The 20,557-nt window shown below is 46.1% G+C and overlaps 1 long non-coding RNA gene across 4 annotated transcripts; it reads left to right on the top strand.

Moving 5' to 3' along the window:
* Positions 1–228: 228 nt before the first annotated feature.
* On the top strand, positions 229–18,157 carry LOC117717509 (uncharacterized). Of its 4 annotated transcripts, none has more exons than XR_013103454.1 (3): positions 229–427; positions 1,343–6,993; positions 7,997–10,330. It is a non-coding gene; the product is annotated as an uncharacterized LOC117717509 (long non-coding RNA). The 4 variants fall into 4 exon arrangements; XR_004607955.2 differs by adding an exon at positions 17,510–18,157 and having other exon boundaries at positions 252–6,993; positions 7,997–8,262; XR_013103455.1 differs by having other exon boundaries at positions 252–6,993; positions 7,997–8,262; positions 9,695–10,330.
* Positions 18,158–20,557: the final 2,400 nt, after the last annotated feature.

Raw genomic sequence — 20,557 nt, 5'->3', positions numbered from 1 at the left:
AAAATGGACACACCAGCAGACCCCAAGTATCCCGACACCTTGTCCCCAAGTGCCCCATTGCCATCTACTCCTTGTAGGGAAACAGTAACAGAAAGTCCTTTTGAGAGAGAGAGAGAGAGAGAGAGAGAGAGAGAGAGAGAGAGAGAGAGAGAGATCCAGCAGAGCGCTGGCCCGAAGCCTGCAGTCTTTAGCCTGTCCGAGCCCCCAGTTGCCTGGTCAGCACAGACGAGGAGCTTGCTGTCCCCACCCAATCAGCATGCTGTGGCTGCATATTTACTTTCCAAGTTCAGCCTCATGGTAAACAGAAGGCACCAGATTTCTTTCCATCCTCTGTCCAGCTCTCCAGACAGATGTTTTCCACCAGTGTGTCCTCTCTCCCTGAAGACAGGCTAAGGTTTTGAACTGGAGAAGGGAAAATGTAATTATGGTAAGTGGGGAGCCCATACTTCTGGTCATTAAAGGGAACAAGTTGCCAGGTTACTCAAAAACGGCTTTTCTGATTGGACAGTGGGATGTGGTAGGGTGGGGGATACCCTTGAGGTATCCATCCAGCTCAAAGGAAAGGGGAAGCTGTCTGTGGAGAGGCTTCTATACCTGAGCAGGTGGGGTCAAACTGAGGCAGGGACTTGGATGAAATGCCCTAGGAAAGGAAGCTTGCATGGCAACTAATCCAAGAGTTTCTAGAGAGAGGTAGGGGCTCTTTGCTGGGTGGCATTCCCTGAACTGCAGGAGAGAAGGGGGGTATGTGTGTTGGGGAAGGGAACTGGGCTCTGGTGCACAGTGTGTGATAAGGCCAGGGGGAGCCAAGGCCATAGACAAGGCTTGGGTACCAGTTTCAACACTAGAGCTTTTTTGCACATAAGGATGGAGGTATGTGAAAGGTCTGGGCAGGATGCTGACAATCAGATACCTGCAAGGACTAGAGGCAGGGCCACCAGTGGGAGTGGTGGTGACAAGCAAGATGGGGTAGAGTTAGGGAAGACACAGAACATAAGGACTGCTACTGAGGACGGGATGATTGGCCCAGTAAAAAATGTGTGTTGTGCTGGGAATATATGGTAGGGGTAGAGCTTGGGACCCCAGACACAGTGGGACTCAGAGCTAGGGCTCCATGTTCTTGTCAGATGGCAGAGATAGTTCTAGAGAGATGGATTCTGTGGAGGTACAGGACAAGGGCAGGCACGAGAATAAGGACCTGGGAATTAGTTATAGGCATGCATGTATGTGTGTGTGTGTGTGCCTGAAGGCCTATAGGAATAATGGCAGCTGCTTGATTCTCCTCTGGTGACCCTCCCCTTTGCTGAGCACTGTGTAATTTAGTCCCCATCTTCCCACTTTACAGGTGAGAAGCTGGCCTTCAGAAAGAGAGCACAGAGTTCACAGGAGCCAGGCTACCACAGGCAGCTGGATGGCCTGAGGTCCAACAGACAGATTCTTGGGGCCATGGGTATCCCTGGCACCTAGCTGGTCTGGCATTTGGAGCTTTGGGCCTTTTAGTGGCCATGCTACTCACTGGAAAAACTTGCTCTTCTTAAGTTGGATGCCTTTTAGACCCTTCCTCTCCCGCTGTTACAAGTGAGGGATGTTGTTAGGTTGTGAGATGTACTTGTTGAGGATGCTCGGCCAGTGTTGGTCCCCAGGGATCCTTTCCGTCATCTTTCATCTCTCTACTGTAATGAACACCAGTGGGTCCCCTCTTTTCTAACTCAAGAAAACAGAGTCCCACAACTTTTGTCATTTTCTTAACTTTTTATTTGACTGCTTCTCACTGCAGTCCCTCAAATATTTAGTCATTTTTAGTTAAAAAAAAATGTATAAGCTGTTTTCTTTTTCTTTCTTTTTTTTAGAAAAACATTTTATTTGCATAGAGCAAGCTTTGCTTTGCAGAAAAATTGAGGAGATATACAAGAATTTGTAGAATCTTTTCAGATTTTTTTCCCTCTGATTGAAGTGTTAGGGGTTTTGAGGTTTTGGGAGACTGCTTGCTTAGTGTGCACAAAACCTTGAGTTGAGTTCCCAGCCCAGAATAAAACTGGCATGGTGGTGTGCGCCTGTCTAGTACTGGGGAGGAAGAGGCAGAAGGATCAGAAGTTCAAGCCTATATTTGAATACTTAGTTCAAGGCTTCCAGGGATACCTGAGAGTGTGTCCTTAAAAAATAATAATAATAAATCGTGTTAATTGGGAAGGAGTTTGGTATTGCATAGTTGACTTTAGTAATGGGGCAGCTATTCATGTCAAAATGGCAGAAGCAGCCAGTTTCCGCATCAACCTAAGCTAGGAAGTTCCAAATCAGTGTGGTGTGTTCCGTGGAGTTCCGTGGAGTTCTGTGGAGTGGGTTTTCATTAATGTTATTCTTGCAGTGACAAAATACTTCACAAGAAGCAGCTTAGAGGAGGAAGCCCTTACTTTAGCTCTCAGTTCAAGGGACCCAGCTCATCAGGAGGACGATACTGTAGCAGGAAGGTTAGGCAGCTGGTTACATTGTGTCTGCAGTCAGGCAGCAGAGCAACCAAGGATGATGCTCGCTTCTTTTTGGAGTTCAGGACCGGAGCCTATGGAATGCTGTTACTCATATTTAGGGTGGAGCTTCCCACCTCAGTTAACCTAATCTAAAACATCCCTCACAGACATGCCCAGAGCCTCGTCTCCAGATCTGTCAAGTTGACATCAACATTAACTGTCACAAAGAATTATAAAGCAGTGGAATGGAAGAAAATTAGGTCACAAAAATAAAGATGGATGGTAACAATCTAAGTTTGGATTAAAATAGGAGAAACTCTAGATTTTTTTTCTGCCTTTGCTCGGTACGTAGGGCATGTTAGAACATTGTCCCACAGTTTGGAAGGAATTTCAGGTCAACAGAGCAGCCTAGGTCTCTGTCGGCAGAGAGACTACCCTTGGGGGATACAAGTAGAGGAAGGAATCTCTAGGTCTGACCATGATTCAAGATGACTCACGTTGGTCATGCCTGCAGAAGACAACCTGGGGTGTGTGTGTGTGGGGGGGCGGTGTTGTGCCCCAGGTGTCACAGCTAAAGCCTGATTGTGGGGAAGGCCTTAGAAGCTAGGGTTACACAGAGTCACTGGTTCTGTGGGAGAGACCCTGAACTTGGCTACATGAAAACTGCGGTCATCAGCGAGGACAGTCAGGTCAGGACAGTGACCTCTCTGAGCACTAACGCAACTGAACAGAATGTCCCTCCGTCCTATCCAGCTTGCCACGATTACCCAGCAGCGCTCATGTTTTTATAAGTAGCTTTTCTTTGGTTAAAAAATACAGTGTGTACTTATAAAGGGAAAAAAGTTACAAATGCGTAAAGTAGGAAAAAAAGGAACAAACATCGTCCTCCGTGTTTTCACTACTCAGGGCTACATAGTCTCATTCCAGCCTCTTCCATATACGAGTGTCTATTGTTTAAACTCCCTTCTCTTTCAGTACGACTTCCCATTCTAAACCTTTTACACTCATATCTTATGAATGCATACTATACTAGATGCCTGAAAACCATCTGTTCATCCATAAATCCATGCATTTATTTAATGTATCCATAATCTATATGTCTGTCATCATCATCATCATCATTCTCAGTCTCACCTCTACTTCGTACACACATGTATACATCTATTTCAATGGCTTGTGATTGTGATTTTGTCTGTTTCTAAGGAGTTCACTCTTATATCATTAGAAACCATCTTACTGGGAGTATCTAAGTGCATAAAGCTTTGTCAGTACTCAAATTGTTTCCTCCCAAGGCATCCTTTCAGCTTGCTTTTCACTGTCTACCTTCTGACTGAGCCCTTTCCCTACCTTCACAAGCACCAAGCAGACTGAGTTTTACCCATCTCAGCTGCTTTCCAATGATCTGTTGAAGCCTGTCAGCAGTATCCCCACTAACAAAGGAGCAGCATGGTGACAGTGGGTCCTGGCATAGTGCCATCTCTCATTGTGCTGTCTCAGGCTTCTCGGGATCATCAGCCTGTTAGCAATCCTCTGCATGAGAGCCAGGCCTCTGGGAAGCTGAAGAAACGATGCTCTGAGGTGGATGGAGCTGAGGGCCAAAGATTGAAAAGACAAAGAATCAGCTGATCTTAAGTGAAGCCCTTCCTAGTAAGGGGGAACAGACATGAGCTATCAGGTGCAGAGGTGGGCTATTGTTGACCACACAGTAGCTGCATCACTCATGCTTTGCTCAGGAACCTATATAGATTTGTTGGTCTTAGGTAGGTTAGTCCCACAGGCCCAGGAGACCAATTGTGAGTGCATTGGGAAGGCATAGCCTTGTATTGTCCGCACTAGTCAGTCACTGGTGTTTGCTGGCCCCGTTAGTGAAACCTCAGTGTTGGCTGAGTGAGGCAGACTCAACGGCCTTCATCCTTTTGCCCCACCCTTTGCTTTTTTTCCTACCTGAGCGGCAGATGCAGTGCCAGGCATTTAATAGCCACCCTCTATGCGTTGACTAGTGTGAGAGTGAGAGTCAATGCGCTAAGGGAGGCTGAGCAGAAAGACAGATTGTGTCCTTCAACTTTGGTACTGGAGCTTCTTATTCCTGAATTCCTTGTTATGTGGGAAGATAACCATATAAGTGTTTATAATATACTTTTACCCTTTTCTGTTATGTGCAGCTGAAAGCATTCTCATTCTGTATTACTCAGGATAGATCATGCTAGCCTCTGTAACAAACCTTCTCCAAGTACTGATAGATAAACACAGGAAATGTATGTTCTCATTCACATTTATTCATCATCTAGGCTCTTCCATCTCACAGGGTTACCTTTTACAACACATGGGCTCTGGGGTTGCCATGACAACCATGTCCATGAATTTGTGGGCAATCCTGAAGGCGGTATGCATCACTTTTGCGTATCATCTCTTTAATACCCAGGCTTATGACCTTACACTAGCTGCAAGTTGTGGTTTTTCTGGTTGCTCAGGAGGAAATACATGAGTGACTCAGTATCTAATTTCTATTACACAGTCATTTCAAGAGCCGCTTTTGAAATCTTTCTGGGCCATAGAGGAGACAAGATGTAATCCAGCAAGCCTTGACTCTGGCGAGCCTTCACAGTGCCTGATATTCTACCATTTTGATCTATGAAAATGGCCATTCCACCTAGTCCTTCTGTGATGCTCTGGATGGAAAAGAGATCACCTTCTCTCTTGATCAAGGGTTCCAAAGTGCTGTGAAATTGGCTTGCTTCTACAGAGCTTAAAGCTTAGCCAAAAAAGAACTTGGATTCCGAGTTTAAAAGGATCCAGGTAGAACTAGAGAGATGGCTCAGCATTTAAGAGCACTGGCTGCTCTTCCAGGGGTCTTGAATTTAATTCTCAGCAACCACATGGTGGCTCACAACCATCTGTAATTGGATCTAATGCCCTCTTCTGGTGTATCAATGACAGCCTGTTCATATACATAGAATAAATAAGCAAATTTAAAAGGATCCAGGTTCAAATTCTAGCTCTGCCTTTCCAAGGTTCAGGAGATAATGTGTTCTGGATGCCCAGCCAGTGACTGGTCTCGTGGCTTCATGCCCTCACTGTTAGTCTTCATTTTATAATGGGGCCTATTCTGTATCTATGATCTATCTATCTATCTATCTATCTATCTATCTATCTATCTATCTATCTATCTATCTACCTATCTATGCTGTATCCATGCATGGGGCAACAGAGTGTTAGGTTGGGGCTAGAGAAGCAGAAGGAGTTAGCATATTGGCTCTAGGATGCAAGGAGGAGCTTAGATGGCTGAAAAAATGAGTGCAGCAAGTAGTGGACCCTGAGCTAGCATCCTTAGAGGAAGGGTATGGCTAAGGACACGGCCACACTTGCATTTTCCCAGATGTCTCAACCTTAGTACAACAGGACTTCTGTATCTAAATGGCCTCTGCAGGTGAAGACAGTGCCCACCAGGTATTGGTATAAGGTGATGAGTTAGAATCGATCTGGGACCCAGGGATAGTGGCTGACTGGGGCATGCTTTTCTCAAGGCAGAGGTAAGAGTTTCCCAAGGGGTGAGTAGAAAGGTAAACTGTACTCCTTCTTTTCCTCCAGCTTGTGCTCTCAGACCACGATCAGCTGTTGAAATGAGTTCCACAGCTCACTCTCACAGTCCCTTCTTGGGAGGCGGGGGATGGAGAGGTCTGTGAAGAATGTCTGGGCTGAGCTGGGAGTTGAGTGGGTGTGTGCCCACAGCTCTGTGTTTGCCTCATGCAAACTGAGACCTGGGTGTAGTGGGGACAGAAGATCGCAGCACCCCCAAAAAAGCAAAGAGAGCTTAGGGCAGCAGTTCTCAACCTGTGAGTCTTTACCTCTTTGGGAGTCAAGTATCAGATATCTGGCATATCAGATATTTACATTACAATTCATAACAGAAACAAAATTACAGTTATAAGACAGCAATTAAATAATTTTATGTTTGGGGGTCACTACAACATGAGGAACTATTAAAGGATCATAGCATTAGGAAGGTTGAGAATCGCTGGCTTAGAAGAGGAAAATGTTACTAGAGACCCTGGGCTTCTTTTGCCACTTCCAGGATTGTACAATTGGTGGTAAGGTTTGTAGACTTGGTGACATCCTCCAGTATATTTAGCAAGTTCTCTAAAACAGCTGGCACTAGCCCAGAGCTGGGACAAACAGTCTCACTGTGCTAGTGGGTCCTCTTCCTCCTCCTTCCTCTTTAATTAAAATAAAAATTACATTTGTGTATTATTGTTGTCTTTTTTCCTGTCTTCTGTCTGTCTGGGTGCATGAACATACATGCCCCATGGTGAGTGTACACAGAGGTCAGAAGACAATCTGAAGGAGTGGATTCTCTTCCTCCACCATGTGAAGCTTGGAAATTGATCTCAAGTCTTCAGACTTGGCAGCAAGTGCTTTTAACCACTGATCCATCCCATCTGTCAGAAATGTGTCATTCTGAAGATGTCCCCCTGGCCCACCGAGAAGCATGAGTTAGCAAAACTATTACTGGACCACCGGGTTTCCTCTTGTGGTAAGTTTATCCCTGTCACAGCCTGTCTCAGTCATGGGGGTGTATGCTAAGGTGACAGACTCTTAATTCCATAAGCTATTATTGTAAAGGCTGACAGGAACCTGAAATGACCCAGTCCCACCTCTTCCTCTGCGGGACTTGTGGTTCATGGCATTGATCTTGTTAGGATCGATGGTTCATGCACGGGGCTCCTGGGTGAACTTTGGGCAGCCCGCTGTGCCTGCCACTCCTTGACATGACCTTGGAGAGTGATGTCTCTGCGCCTCTAAGCAGGACATTTATATTCATGAGGAAGCTGGCTATCGCAGCCCTTTGGGGCTATAAAAAGGTCCTTGCCGAGGCTAACGTGACTCAGAGATCAATACCTGGGAGGGCTAAGTGTTAGAGAGCTAGGTGCTGTTCATCTCAAGTCTGCCTCCAAAATTAGATAAATTAATGTAATGAATTTTCTCAGTTCATTTCCATACATCACTCATTTGATTTTAGGGGGAAATGCTAAAAAAGCATTTAGGGTGGAGGTGCAGGATCGCACCCATTTTCTAATGTGTGGGCCTGTGGCTGTGGGTGATGTGCTTCTCAGAACCAATTAAATGTCTTCAGCCTGCAGGCAGATGAGCCAATGGCCCAAGGAAGAGTACAAGTGACATGTGAATTCTGGGGACACGCTGTGCTTCTAGTGGCATCTGACCCTCTTCAAATAAGCAACAGGCAGTCTGTCCTCTTCAAATAAGCAACACATGTATGAGGCTGGAGTCCAGGGACTGTCCACAGCTCTCAGTGACATTGGGAGGAGGCCATGCTCATGCTCTGGGGGACACATTTTCTGCTCCCTGCCCTGAGGGGCATACTCTTAGCTTCTGAATGAGCCAACTACCGAGTCTAGGGTGGCGACAGAGAAGGGACCAGCTGCCATCCATCTTCATGCTGTGTTAGACCCATGGCCTGAGCCAGGCTACATGATGCTGAATCATTAAAATCCTTCATTGCTTTGATTGCATTACAGACACAGACAAGGACCGAGGTGCCCATTGCAGCGTGGAAAGAGCAGAGCTGTGACTAATTCCCTGGCACTCTCTGCCAGCCAAGGTCAATGCTTACCAGCTCTCCATTTCGTGAAGAAGCCCGGAAGATAGGCCAGCAGCACTCAGTAGGACCTCATTCCTGGGGCATGGGATGAGTCCACCCCACCGTGGCCAGAGGTGACCAATCTCTGGAACGAGGTGTGAAGAATACTCATTCAGCTGATTTAGGGAGACAGACCTCTTGGAGGTTAGTCCATATGGGTGTAACATGTGCATATACATGCATATGTATGGAATGTGTGTACGTGAACACGCATGTGTTAGTGGAGGACTTAGAGCACTGAAAACAAAGGTGAATTAGTAGGTAGAAGAAATAAAAGAAAAAAGAAAGAACAAAAACCAACCAAACAACAACCCCCCACTGGATTCCCTAATTTTCTAACCAATTGGGGTGAAATTTCATGGACATTTATGTTCCTGAGGGTTAGTAGGGAAAGTGTTCTCTCTAGACCCTCCCAAGCCCTCCCAAACACCCAGAACTTCTTCCCATCTGTATATCCAATGATATCTACAACTTGAATAACACCCCTTCAGACATAGTATTCAACCTGAGTATCTGTTCCAGGCTGACCTGAAACATGAATCCAGGCACAGATAACAGGTTCCCTGGCTCTGAATCTTGGCTCTGTTTATTAGTCCAGAATGGTGCTTTCTCTAATAAGTCTGCAACACACATCAATTGTTGCAAAGCTCTATTAAAATGTAACCTGTTGCTGGGTCTCTAAGAAGCTTGCCTATCAGGATGAGTATAAGGAGATCTTACACTGATTCAAAGTGAGGATCATCCAGGGAGTCCAGCAATGGAGGGATGATACCTTTGAGGCCTTTCTAGTAGTATCCTGGGGGAGTCACTCAATGCATCCTGGGCTACTTTGCCTCTGGCCTTAGACTGGCTGGAGTATCTAAATACCCGAACTCTCCTGTTCCCATCACCTGCTTGAATACCTGTTGAGCCCAGCCTCACTCATGCGTGCCTCCTGAAAGTGTGATGATTCTTAGCAGGCTTTCCCCAGGACCTCTACAGAGACTTATTAATTTTTGCTTTTCTGGGCATCCAGGACCTGGGCTCAGGTCTCTCACCTGGGCTGGGAGTGGCTGAGTTCTCTGGGTCTACAACCCGGGTAGGTTGGAAGGATAAACTGATACACTGGTGACCTTGCACATCATGGACACACACACACACACACACACACACACACACACACACACACACACACACACCTGGCCTGGAACTCACTCTGTAGACCTGGCTAGCTGCCTTTGTCTCCCAAGTGCTAGGATTAGAAGCATTCACCACCTTGCCCAGCACTGTATCATAGACACCCAGCTGTGGATTATCCCTTAGACTGAGCTCTGGAGAGGTGATCTCTGCTTCCGTGAATCTTGTTTGTTTGTTCTGGGGTCTTTTGAGACAAAGTCTCTTAAGCCTAGCTGACCTTGGATCTTGATTCTTCTGCCTCCATTTCCTAAGTGCTGGGATTTGAGGTGTGAACCCCCACCTCAGGCTCCTATGATGTCCCCACATCTTCTGATAAAGGCAAGGGCTGAGTGACACTAGTGTATTTAGGGATGGAGAAGGGGTTGGAACCGCTGCTGCTCAGCCTGGGTATCCCTCCCAGGAGCAGAAACTTTGAGGGACGGACAGACAGAAGAAACCACACCAATTGCCCAATCGGATGTGTGTCAGCTCCGGAAACCGCACCACCAAGGGGACTGTGTGGCTGAAATTCCTGGAGGAAACCAGAGATTGTTTGACAAAAATACCCCTTCAAAAATAGCAGCTGTTTTTGTTTATCTTCCTAAAGGCTGTGGAGTGAGCTTCCTGGGTTGGGAAGGCAAGTATCTGAGTAGCAAGGGGGAGAGCTAGGAGGGTCTGGGTCCGGTTCATCTTCCGAGGTATTCTTGGAAGTCCGGGTGTGGTTGTTGGTTGTCCAGTGTCAGCTTGTAACTTAACAATGACACTTACAAGGAATCCCTTTTATATCCATTCAGGGACTTTGACCTGGTAACACAAAAGAAAAGTTTTTAAAGCTTTTTTAAATAACAGTTTTAGGGAGTTAGGGTTATGGGTCAATGGTTATTTAGCGTGTGAATGGGCTGGGGATCTGCTGGAGGGGTTGGCCCTTTCCTTCTGCTTTGTGGGTCCCAGGGACTGAACTCATGTTTTCAGGCTTAGCAGCAGCATCTTCAACTGCTCGAGCCATCCTGGTGCCCACAAGGGGTTTGTTTTTGCTTTTTTTTTTTTTTTTTTTTTTTTTTTTACAGGAGTGGGTGTCACTGGATCTGAGGACTCTGCAAGACAGAACGTTTGGGTTTCCAGCCTTGGGCTTGTTCATCCTTGCCCATGTCTCTTCTCTCTCTACCCTCCCCGTCTTCTACTCTATCCCCTCTTTCCACATGTGATAAGCAGAGAAAACAAAACAAAGCTGCAAACCGAGTCTGCATCGTGAATCCATTGCTTTCCAGCTGTGGAATCTTCCTTAAGGAAGATACACCTTGGGTCCTCCTCAGTCTTCATCCGTAAACTAAAGTATCGAGGTTTAACCTTGTCTGGGAGACATTAAGCGTGGCTTAGGAAAGGAATTTTCACCTCAGGTCTGCCCTGTGGGGTTGTGATGAAGACTCTGTGATGGAGACTGCTAGTGAGCTCTATGTGTCTGCCAAACCCAGTCCCAGGTGTTTTAGCTGCAGGTGATGCTGCAGGTACTGTATAGGCCTCAGGTCATAGTGGGAACTGCAGTCGAGAGCATTCAGAATATGCTGAGGCCCATGCAGGCAGGTGTCAGGACCTAGGACAGTCCTGCCTTGCTGGTACCTTGTTCCACCTGCTGTTGGCTTTCTTGGTCTGAGCTTCCTTCAGGACCACGTGGGAGCCAGACTCCAGTTAAAGGTAGAGTCCTTGGTCAGCAGAGATGTTGGCACTGTTGGATTTTCCTGTTTTCTATTTTTTGTGTCTTCCAAAAGTTCTGCCTTGCACCACACTGGTTTTTGGGTTTTTTTGTTTTGTTTTGTTTTGTTTTGTTTTGTTTTGTTTTGTTTTGTTTTTGGTGGTTATAAAGACAAAAATAATAAATGGCATTTGGAAAGAAAAGTGGCTTTTGCTTGGCATTTTGCTTGCTGGTCTTATTTGGCATTGTGATAGACATGGAGCAGGCCAGAAGGGCTGTTGAGAGAGCTGACAGAGGACAAAAGAGCCCTCTCCTCCCCCACAAGCACTCCCTGTGGGCCAGCTGTGGGAATAACTATCTTAGTATGGCCTCAGCAGGGGGCACAGTAAGGAGTATGCTTAGTCTACCCATACTACCTTACCATGTTATGCCCCTAGCTGTTTTGTGAGTCACCCCCTCCTCCTCTTAGGACACTGTTCTATCCCACTGCAGCTTCTATCCCTCCTGCCTCGTCCCTTGGTCACCGGCTACTACATCTTGACCCAACTCTTTTGCTTCTGTGGACACTGTCACCCCGAAAGACACTTGGAACGGGATCGTTTTAATCGGCGTTATCTCACAGGCTGGATTTCCATCTAGAGAGCACCAGAGTTCCAGTGGGAACCCTGTTAAGCTGGCCTGATCCCAGTATCAATTTTCCGTTGGCACAGTTAAACCATCTCCAGTGTTTCCATTTCCATTTTGAGAAAATCTTATCATGGAGACCAATTCTTCTGCATTCAGGATCTCGCGGAGGAGCTTGGCAGCACAAAGCGGCTTTTCCGCTCTCAGTCTTCCCGAATCACAGCCCCGGCCATCGTGAGCTGCCCCGGCTTCTCACCATGGATACTTTTCTGGGTTATGTGTGTGCTCCTTTTTAGAGGATCCAGGGAGGGAAGGTGAGGCCCAGAAGGAGACCCAAGGGCCCCGATGCAGGAGTAGCTGTATCCTGCAAGTTACTAGGGGACAAATATCAAAGTGCCCAGTTGGCCACCAGATCATCAAATGGCACAGTCTAAGTGAAAAACTGTCTCCTCCCTTAGTACCAAATGGAGGCTTGTCCTAGAACAATGGAGGCCATGAATGGCCACCAGGGAGGGGACAAGATATAGAAGATGAGACTGGGGTTATCTGTTGCCATCTTTCTGTTGAACAAACAGAGCTTGTCCCAGTAGGGACAGTACCTGCGGTGGCGGCAGTAGTGGTAGTGGTAGTTGTTATTGTTGGTGTGTGTGTATGTGTGTGTGTATGTGTGTGTGTGTGTGTGTGTGTGTGTGTGTAGGACCAGAGGAAAACTAAAGGACCAACAGGCCCAGAGACATTCATAATTTGGACCCTGGTCCAGCTGACCTGAGATAATTGCTTCAGGTGGTCCTGTCACAACAACTAATTGAGCATCCCACCCTTAGATAATGGATTTCTGATAGATGCTGTCATTAGCAACCAAACACATCCTCCTACATACTTCATCTCTTCTCTAATACCCATTTTGTCCAGGGCTGACCTAGCAGGAGTCCATTTCCAGTCCCTTCCACAGGTGTCCGGTGAGTGTCCAATGCGTTGGAGAATGGGCAGGAAGGGTGGTGGGCAGGACAAACTTGTTGAGTATTACTGTCCCCAGTTTGCCCATCTGAAGATAGGTACATCACACTTACAGTTCCTCACACTTATGGAGTCCAGCATGTACCTTCTGTGTCATCTTAGGTACAAAGCTGGAAACAACGGGCTCCCTAGCAGGCTCCTCTCACTTGGTGACCAACTCCTGGCACTCTGGAGTCCACAAACTGTTGCATGGTCTAGAACTTCAGCGCCATGTTCTGGGTCACCAGCAGCAAGTCAACCTCTGTGATGGTGTGTGGTTGAAGTGTGTGTTGGCATCAGGGACTGAGGAGTTATGGCAAGAGTTCTTTGGCCTCGTATATTCAAAGCTTGAAGATCATATTTGGAGCACTAAGAAGGTTGTCCTGTCATTTTAAACAAAGAGCATAAATAAGACTTGTCTTGGCTGCTAGTGGCCAGTAATGTACTTTCTTGTGGGTGGAAGAGAGTAGCAGTTACACATTCGAGGTAAGAATCTGCCACAATCAACTGTTACCTGTTACTCTTCTGGTCCACGCACCTCACCTGGATTATACTGGCCCTGTCCTGTCCTGTTCTCACACAGCACAGTTGGAATGCTGCACAGGAAATGGGCTATCTTCCCACAAAGGACATGTGTCATGTTGCAGAAAACATGCTCTGGGGGCAATGCGCTTGCATAACTCACATGGATTTCCCAAGTTGCTATCGACTGCTCTGCTGTGGAGTAGGGCAGGGGTCAGTGAGGGGCTGAGGAGCCTGTACACAGTTTCTTGGAAAAAAAATTCTGTCTTTATCCTTTGAGTCCTGAGCAGAAGAGTCCTTAGGACTGTGGAGAGCTGGGCCATGAGAGAGCCAGAAGCCCTTGACCTTGGCCCACAGTGACTGTGAAGAGCGGAAGGCTCGGGGTAGGAAGGTGCTGTCTGAGGAGCTGCTGTGCTGTTTGTCAACTGTGTGACCTTGGACAGCTCACTGAACCCTCTGAGCTCCAGTCTTTATCTTTCTGCCTTTGTTAGCATCAAGGATGCCCCCTGTTTTCTTTCTATTCTGTAGTTTGTTGGGTCAATATTGCAAAATTCCACCTTCCTCTGGGGCACTAGCACACTATCTATCAAGTGCTGTTGAAGGCGATTGGAAGTGTTCTGTTTTGAGCTCTGGTGAAGTCCACAGGAAAACCTTTGTTTTCTGTGAATGACTAGAACGGTCAAGAAGAGGCCAGTTCACAGGTCTTCTCCTTATATTTGACAGCTTTGGATACGTAACTGTTGGAGAAAGCCCCTTTTGTTGGCAGCTGGCATGACTGTCCTCCTACCCGCCCAGCTGTTTTAGATATGGTTTAATCATTCCTAGGCCACTCCAGTAGCTGCAAACATGCTCTAGTCATAGCCACTCCTGCAAGACAAGCTTCAGTGACCTCTGGATGACCCTGTTGACCCTCAGTTCTCACTCAGGCCATTGGAGAGCACTTGCCATGCTGGTTCAGCAGAAGGGAGCTGCCTACAACCAGAATCCTTCATTTACTCCCAACTGACCTTTTGGTTGACAACATTGGATTTTTATTGTAAGTGGAGGAGGTAGAACTGGTCACACTAAGGGGAGCCCTCAGTGCTGCAATAAGGGCAGCTGTGGCAGTGGGGACACTCATGAGAGTGGCAGCAGTGACAGAAATAGTAAGAGGATGCTTGTAAGGACACCAAGGTTCAGGAGCTACAACCCTAGGGTCCAGGGTCCCAAGACCTGAGGCTGAAAGCTGTTTGTTTTGTTTTGTTGGGTTTTTTATTTTGTTTTGTTTTGTTTTGTTTTGTTTTGTTTTGAAGCAGGGTTTCTTTGTGTACCCCTGGCTGTCCTGGAACTCCCTCTGTAGATCATGTTGGCCTTGAATTCAAAGATTTCCCTGCCTTTCCCTCCTGAGTCCTGGGATTAAAGGCATGTGCCATCACCATTAAAGGCAACAATAGTCACTTGTAAGAGCCATGGGTCTTAACACTGCAAATGAGGAGCAATCACATTAGCTGATGCTGACTGCTGCTGAGAGCTGAAGATCGCATTAGCCGTGTCCAGTCCCTGGCAGTCAAAGCCCAGGGAAAGTCCTCGTAAGTTAGCAGCAAGTGCTGTACCCACAGAGACATCTCTCTAGCTCCCAAACCATTTATATTTTGTATGTTTGTTTTGTTTGTATTTTGTACTGATGCCTGTATATGTGTTTGTGTGTTGGGGTATGTGCATGTGCGCGTGCCTTTACAGGTGCAAGCATGTGTATATACGTGTCACCTTCTGGCCTCAAATTAGCAGTCTCCAGCCTCTGGCTTATATTCCAGTGAGAAAGCAGAATAAAGGACTCTCATTGTCCTGATTTCTGGTGAGTGATCGGCCCTCACTTCAGTGGGGTCTAGGCAATGGACTGATTTGATCTCTTGCATCTTAGGCAGAAAAGGGGAAGGGAAGGGCAAGGTGGGTGTCACTGAGATGGCAAGTCCTCTGAGTCTGCCATGGATTGGAAGGGATGTATGGACCTTGCTTCCCCTGGCTCCTGCTGTTGATAAAGTACCCAAATATGGGAATATTTTATCTTTGCTGTGGAAGCCAGGCAAAGGATGGGTTTGCCAAAGGCAAGAATTATTATTTCGTTGTGGAAATTGGGCCTAAAAAATGAATTTTTTTCTTATCCTTATTGCTGGGATCACCTTTTTGATCCCACCTCTTAAGCAAAGCTTCCCTGAAGTCACAAGTATGGGCTGTCCCAAGCTACCCCACCTATACAATTTGTTAGGCTGGGGGCTCTGTGTGGGCCAGGAGTCCTTGGTGTGCCCCTCAATTACACATGACAGAAGAGTGTGTTCTCTGGAGTTGGTGAGCTGGTATACTTATAGTCTTGCCTAGCCTTGTTCAGTCAGTCTATGACATCATCACCTAGGCTTGAAAAGGTTCAACAGAGCCTCCGTCTCTTCTGGAAGACATTGCCTGTTTCATGTAGCTTTACTTCTTGGTCTATTTTAAAATTGCGATCTTCATGATCAAATGTGGAGTTCACGTACTTTATTAAGCAGAACGCCTGGGGTGTTTATGGTAGAATGGCCTCTCCGGGGCTCCTGACTGTTGATCCACGGTGGCTGTAGATTATGCAGGCTCAGGAGGCCAAAGAAGGAAACTTCATTAATTTCACAGCCACAGCCACGACTGCGTCTCCTCTCATAGTCAGCAGCCCTCCAGCTGATCTTAGCAGCTAATGAACATGAACTTCAAACTGGGGCACCAGGGAGGTGTGTGTGTGTGTGTGTGTGTGTGTGTGTGTGTGTGTAATCATCATTTCTCCCACACTTTAATAGAGACAGATCTCAAGGTGTTTGGGGGTAGGGAAGAGATAGATTTGTTGGGGAAACACCTAAAGGACTAATCCCATTTGCCTCTTGATTCCTGGGTTTGAGTTGGTGCAGGCTAGCACCAGGCTGGATGGTGGGTGGAGGGGCTGCTGATCTGAGGGTGGCAGCTTGTGATTTACTTTGATGTGAGAAGGAAGGAAGGATGCGCTGAATAACAACCCTTTGGAAAGCGAGAATTAAGCAGATCTCGATGCCCAGCCTTTTCTGCTTTATGGACGTTCCAGGGACCTAGCCAACAAATCTCAAGCTTGCTGCAGGCTATCGACACAGGGTGGGATAGATGGCCCTGGCTGGCTTTTGATGGCTGCCTTGCCTGATGCTTTGACCAAGGGTGTCATCAATCTTGAAATTTTCAGAAAATTGTATGGATTTTGTAGAGGAGGAGACTGGTTGTATTTGTGGGCTAGAGAGTCTTATAAATTAAAAGCATGGCTCCCCGTAGTATTTTTGACATTCTTCATGGAATTTTCATCAATCCTTCAATAACGTCTAGCATTAATTCATGCACTTTCTCTGCACTGGGCACCATGCTGAGCCTTGTCAGGGATGGGCCTTGTTCATTAAATCCTTCATGTACTTGCACAGAGCTAGTGGTGGTAAGGCGTATCTGGAAGGCTGTTTCAATATTATCCTAACCTGGAAGGGGAGGAGATGTGGGTTGCAGGAAGTGAGACACTTACCCTGGAGCACATGGAAGGTACTGTATTGAGATGGGGACTTGAGGAAGTTGAGGTCCAGCTCAAGCTCTGGGTGAAATGGAAAGGGCATATGACCCTGTGATGGCTGACTACTGGAGCTGAGTCATCTTAGCTCACCTCTGCCTTCACACATTGGCTCTGCTGGCTCCTGGACCTCCAACCTCAGAGTGAAGGATGACACTGCTATCCTAGGCCACCAGCTTGTGGACAATAGCCTGTTCTTGGTCTCTGTAGCTGTGTTTCCAGTTTCTTACTATCCACAAGGGGTTGAATCCAGCACTCCTCTCAGGCTTTGATTCAAACACTGATGTTTGAATCCCTTATGTACAGTACTTGCTCACAACTCATATGCACCCTTTCCCCTGTGTGATTGCTTCAACCTGAAATGTCTCTGAAGACTCATACATCAAAGACTTGATCATCAGCCTATGGTGCTGCTTGGAGGTGACAGAAACCTTATGAAGTTGAACACAGGAAGTTAGGTCATTGAGAGCACACCCTTGAAGTGGATATTGGTATATTTGTCTTTGCTTTCTGGCCACCACAGGGGAAAGCCCTTTCTATTACAAGCTCCTGCCATGACACATTCTGATTCCACAGGCCCAAAGCAATATGAAACTATTAGCCAAAATAAGTCTTTGTTTCTAATAAATTAATTATCTCAGATAATTTGTCATAGTTACTGAAAGCTAATATACATTAGATAATTTAAATTGTCTCTAGATTATGTTTTATACTGATATAATGTAAATAGTTATTACATTGTATCATTTAAAGGATAATATTCAATAAGGAAAAATATACATATTCCGTACAGGCACCACTTGAAAAATAATTTTGACCTATTGCAGACTTCAGCTACCAATTTGGAGCCAACAGATGTGGAGGACCCGTGTGCTGTCTCTATGGAGAACTCTCAATGGCATAGAATATGGCTCTTGCCATTAAGAATGGAGAGAGAACTCCTCCCTGGCTGAAGGAAGTATAAATATGCCTTTTACCACTCCCCCAGCCCCAAGCATTTTCCACAGGCAGAACCCAGCTATTCTTGCTCGCTCAGAATGTTTTTCCACCATTTGTAGGCATAATGTTATTGTGCACTAGGTAAAGATTGTCCTTGTGTTATTCAAATGCTGTTTTCTCTGTGCCCCACCCCCCAATCTGGTTGTAATCCTGACATGGCATTGCAATGCTTATTCCAAGTATCTTCTGTCTCAATGATGTGTAAACATTGCTCCCCATTTACTCTCTGATTTATCAATAAAAGGTGATCATCCAGAATGGCTGAGCAGAAGTGAGAACAGGGCTGGACTTATGATTCCAATCAGGGGAATGGGAGAGAAAAGGAGAAGGAAGGATTCACCATGAAGAAAGGGTCCAGGAGATACCAGGGGAACACACTGGAGCAGAGAGAGCCAGACCAATACTAAAATGCAAGTATCTCCGAGATTTTACCTGGGAGGTAGCCAGATTAGCTTAGAGGGTTAAAACGGATACTGCTCAGCTATTGTACCATAAAACTTGATTAAATACATCTTATAGTCTCTGTCTCATTTATTTGGGAGCTAGCTGGGATAAAGAAAAAAAATTATCACTCTTAAAATTTACACTAACAGCTATGGGAAGCCATTCTTTTCCAGCCTTACCTCTCTTCTGTACGGTGGCACTGCACTGTTCTAATGCCAGCTACTGGTGAAAGAACAGTGTTGGGTTATCAGGTCTTCAAGTCAAGGTCAGAAACCAACAATACAGTCCAGAGGCATGTTGGGATACTGGGACAAAGAAGATATCCCAGGAGCTGCAGAAGATCAAATAAGATTTTCTTGCATACATAACTTTCAGGAACTTACTTTGACAGGGCTCACAGACTCTGAGAAAGCCTAAGAGACCACCCACCTGCCTGCTGTCATGTGCTAACCTCCTTGCTCTAGCTACTCTGATGATCATCATAATATGCCTCTTTCATCTGTACCTAAATCTCTCAAAGGACAGCTCATCACCCCTCTCAGTTTCTGCTCATTAGAAAGGTGTCTGTGCTGGCCCCATCCACAAAGGTCCACTACAGAGGTTTTCTGTTATAGCCTTGCAATGCAGGTGTAGGATGGCTGCATATGATCTCCATATTCCAAGGCTGAGGATGTATCTCAGAGACAGAATACTTGCCTAGCATGGAGGAGTCCCTAACTCCCCTGGAATTCTGCAGGAAGATGCCATAGGATGACACACAACAGTGTGTGAGAGAGAGCCAAGTAAGTGAAAGCCATGCTTACACATGGCAACCCAGTCACCAAAAATTCCAACTGAGAACTTCATCCACACAGTGTGTGCTTCTCCATATTCAGTGAATGCTTCAGATAAAACGATGTTTATGTCAAGGAGCCTGGAATAGTGAGGCCTCTGTTCAAAGGGAGGCAGCACAGGGCCATCAGTCAGGACTGGGTACAGTGTTAATAATTGCTATGTGAGCATTAAAGTCCATTGAGTATGGGATGCTTAGGGAAAATGGGGCTTTTTGCACTGAGTCTCAGTCGTTAGCAAAAGACCACATTTAAAAGTTAGAAAAGGTAATTAGTGTCAGAGAGCAATTACAGTATGGTTAAGGTGACGGATGCTGGTGTGGGGTGTGTGCTAATGACATCTGGAATTTTCTTTCAGGAGACAATTGGAGCAATTTGGTGGTCAGCAGACAGTCTGCAAATCAATCACCATGATAGTCAATAATTTATCATTGCTATTTAAAGTACGGAGTCTGCATCAGCTTGAACAGAAGGGAGCTCTGATGGGGGCTGAGAGTTGGCAGCCAACAAAATTCTGAGCCCGGGCTGTGTCTATTTAAGTGGTACACATTTTATTCCCTGTGCAGAGCCAACAGGAAAGGCATGGAAGAATTTGCCTTTCCAGGGGCAGAAGTAGCTGTGTGCTGCTGGCTGAGGAGAAACCAGGACTTCAATGTCAACATAGAAGTTTTTCAAGTTCATCTTTGGAGACTGCTGGCACTCCGTGACCCCTGAACTTCACTGTTGGTGACTGAGGTGAAGAGGAAGGGATTAGATTCCACCACTCACTGGGGGATGTTGACTCGGAGGACCTCAGACCTTTTGACCTTAGAGTTCTGACCGTGGCCTCAAGGACCATTATTTCAGCATTCGTACAATGAATGTGGACAACAGCAGTAATGACAGTTACAACAGTTATCAACAGCTTCCTATATACCTGGTGTCTGCAAGAACTACTTCACCCTGACCTTCACCAATGGAGATGTACAGAGGAGCAAGAGTTCCAAGATTACACGGCAAGGAATTACTAACTGTTGTTCTATCCCAGATCCTGATCTCCTATTGACTTGCTGGATGCAGGAAATGATGCTAAATTCTTCCTGCCTCAGCTATCTCATTTATAAAATATGAATAATAATGTGCTCGGCACACAATTTCAAGACTAAGCTGCTTAGTAAGCAATACACAGGATGTTAAAGCTGGCGGTAGCTGTGATCCTGGCTGTTACAGTGTCACATGACTGGCACCTGCTGTTTTCCTTCTCTGTTCATCCACTCCCTTCTCAAGTCCACTGAGGTACAGAGTTGTGTTCCTTTATTTTTTGATAATCTTGTGTCCAAAATCCCATTTTGTTGCACATGTCCCAAGAGCACATTTCATTTGTGAGTACTTCCAGATCTATTTCTACTGGGAGTTCCTTCTGCCAAAATGTCTAACAGCACCTATTTCTTTTAGCCTTCTCAGTACAGTGTTCAAAGCCTTTCCAAACCCCTTGCATAACTGTCTCTAATCCGTCTTGGAAATATTCTTTACTTCATGAGCCCATGCCTAACTGTATCTTTCTCTTTCCTTCCCCATCAGCTGTCATAATCACTGTTTTTCTCAAGACAATGGCAACAGCCC

This window comes from Arvicanthis niloticus, chromosome 1 (assembly GCF_011762505.2).
Source record: "Arvicanthis niloticus isolate mArvNil1 chromosome 1, mArvNil1.pat.X, whole genome shotgun sequence".
Lineage (NCBI taxonomy): Eukaryota > Metazoa > Chordata > Mammalia > Rodentia > Muridae > Arvicanthis > Arvicanthis niloticus.
Note: the sequence above shows the minus strand (reverse complement) of the source record. Positions and strands in the feature narration are given on the sequence as shown.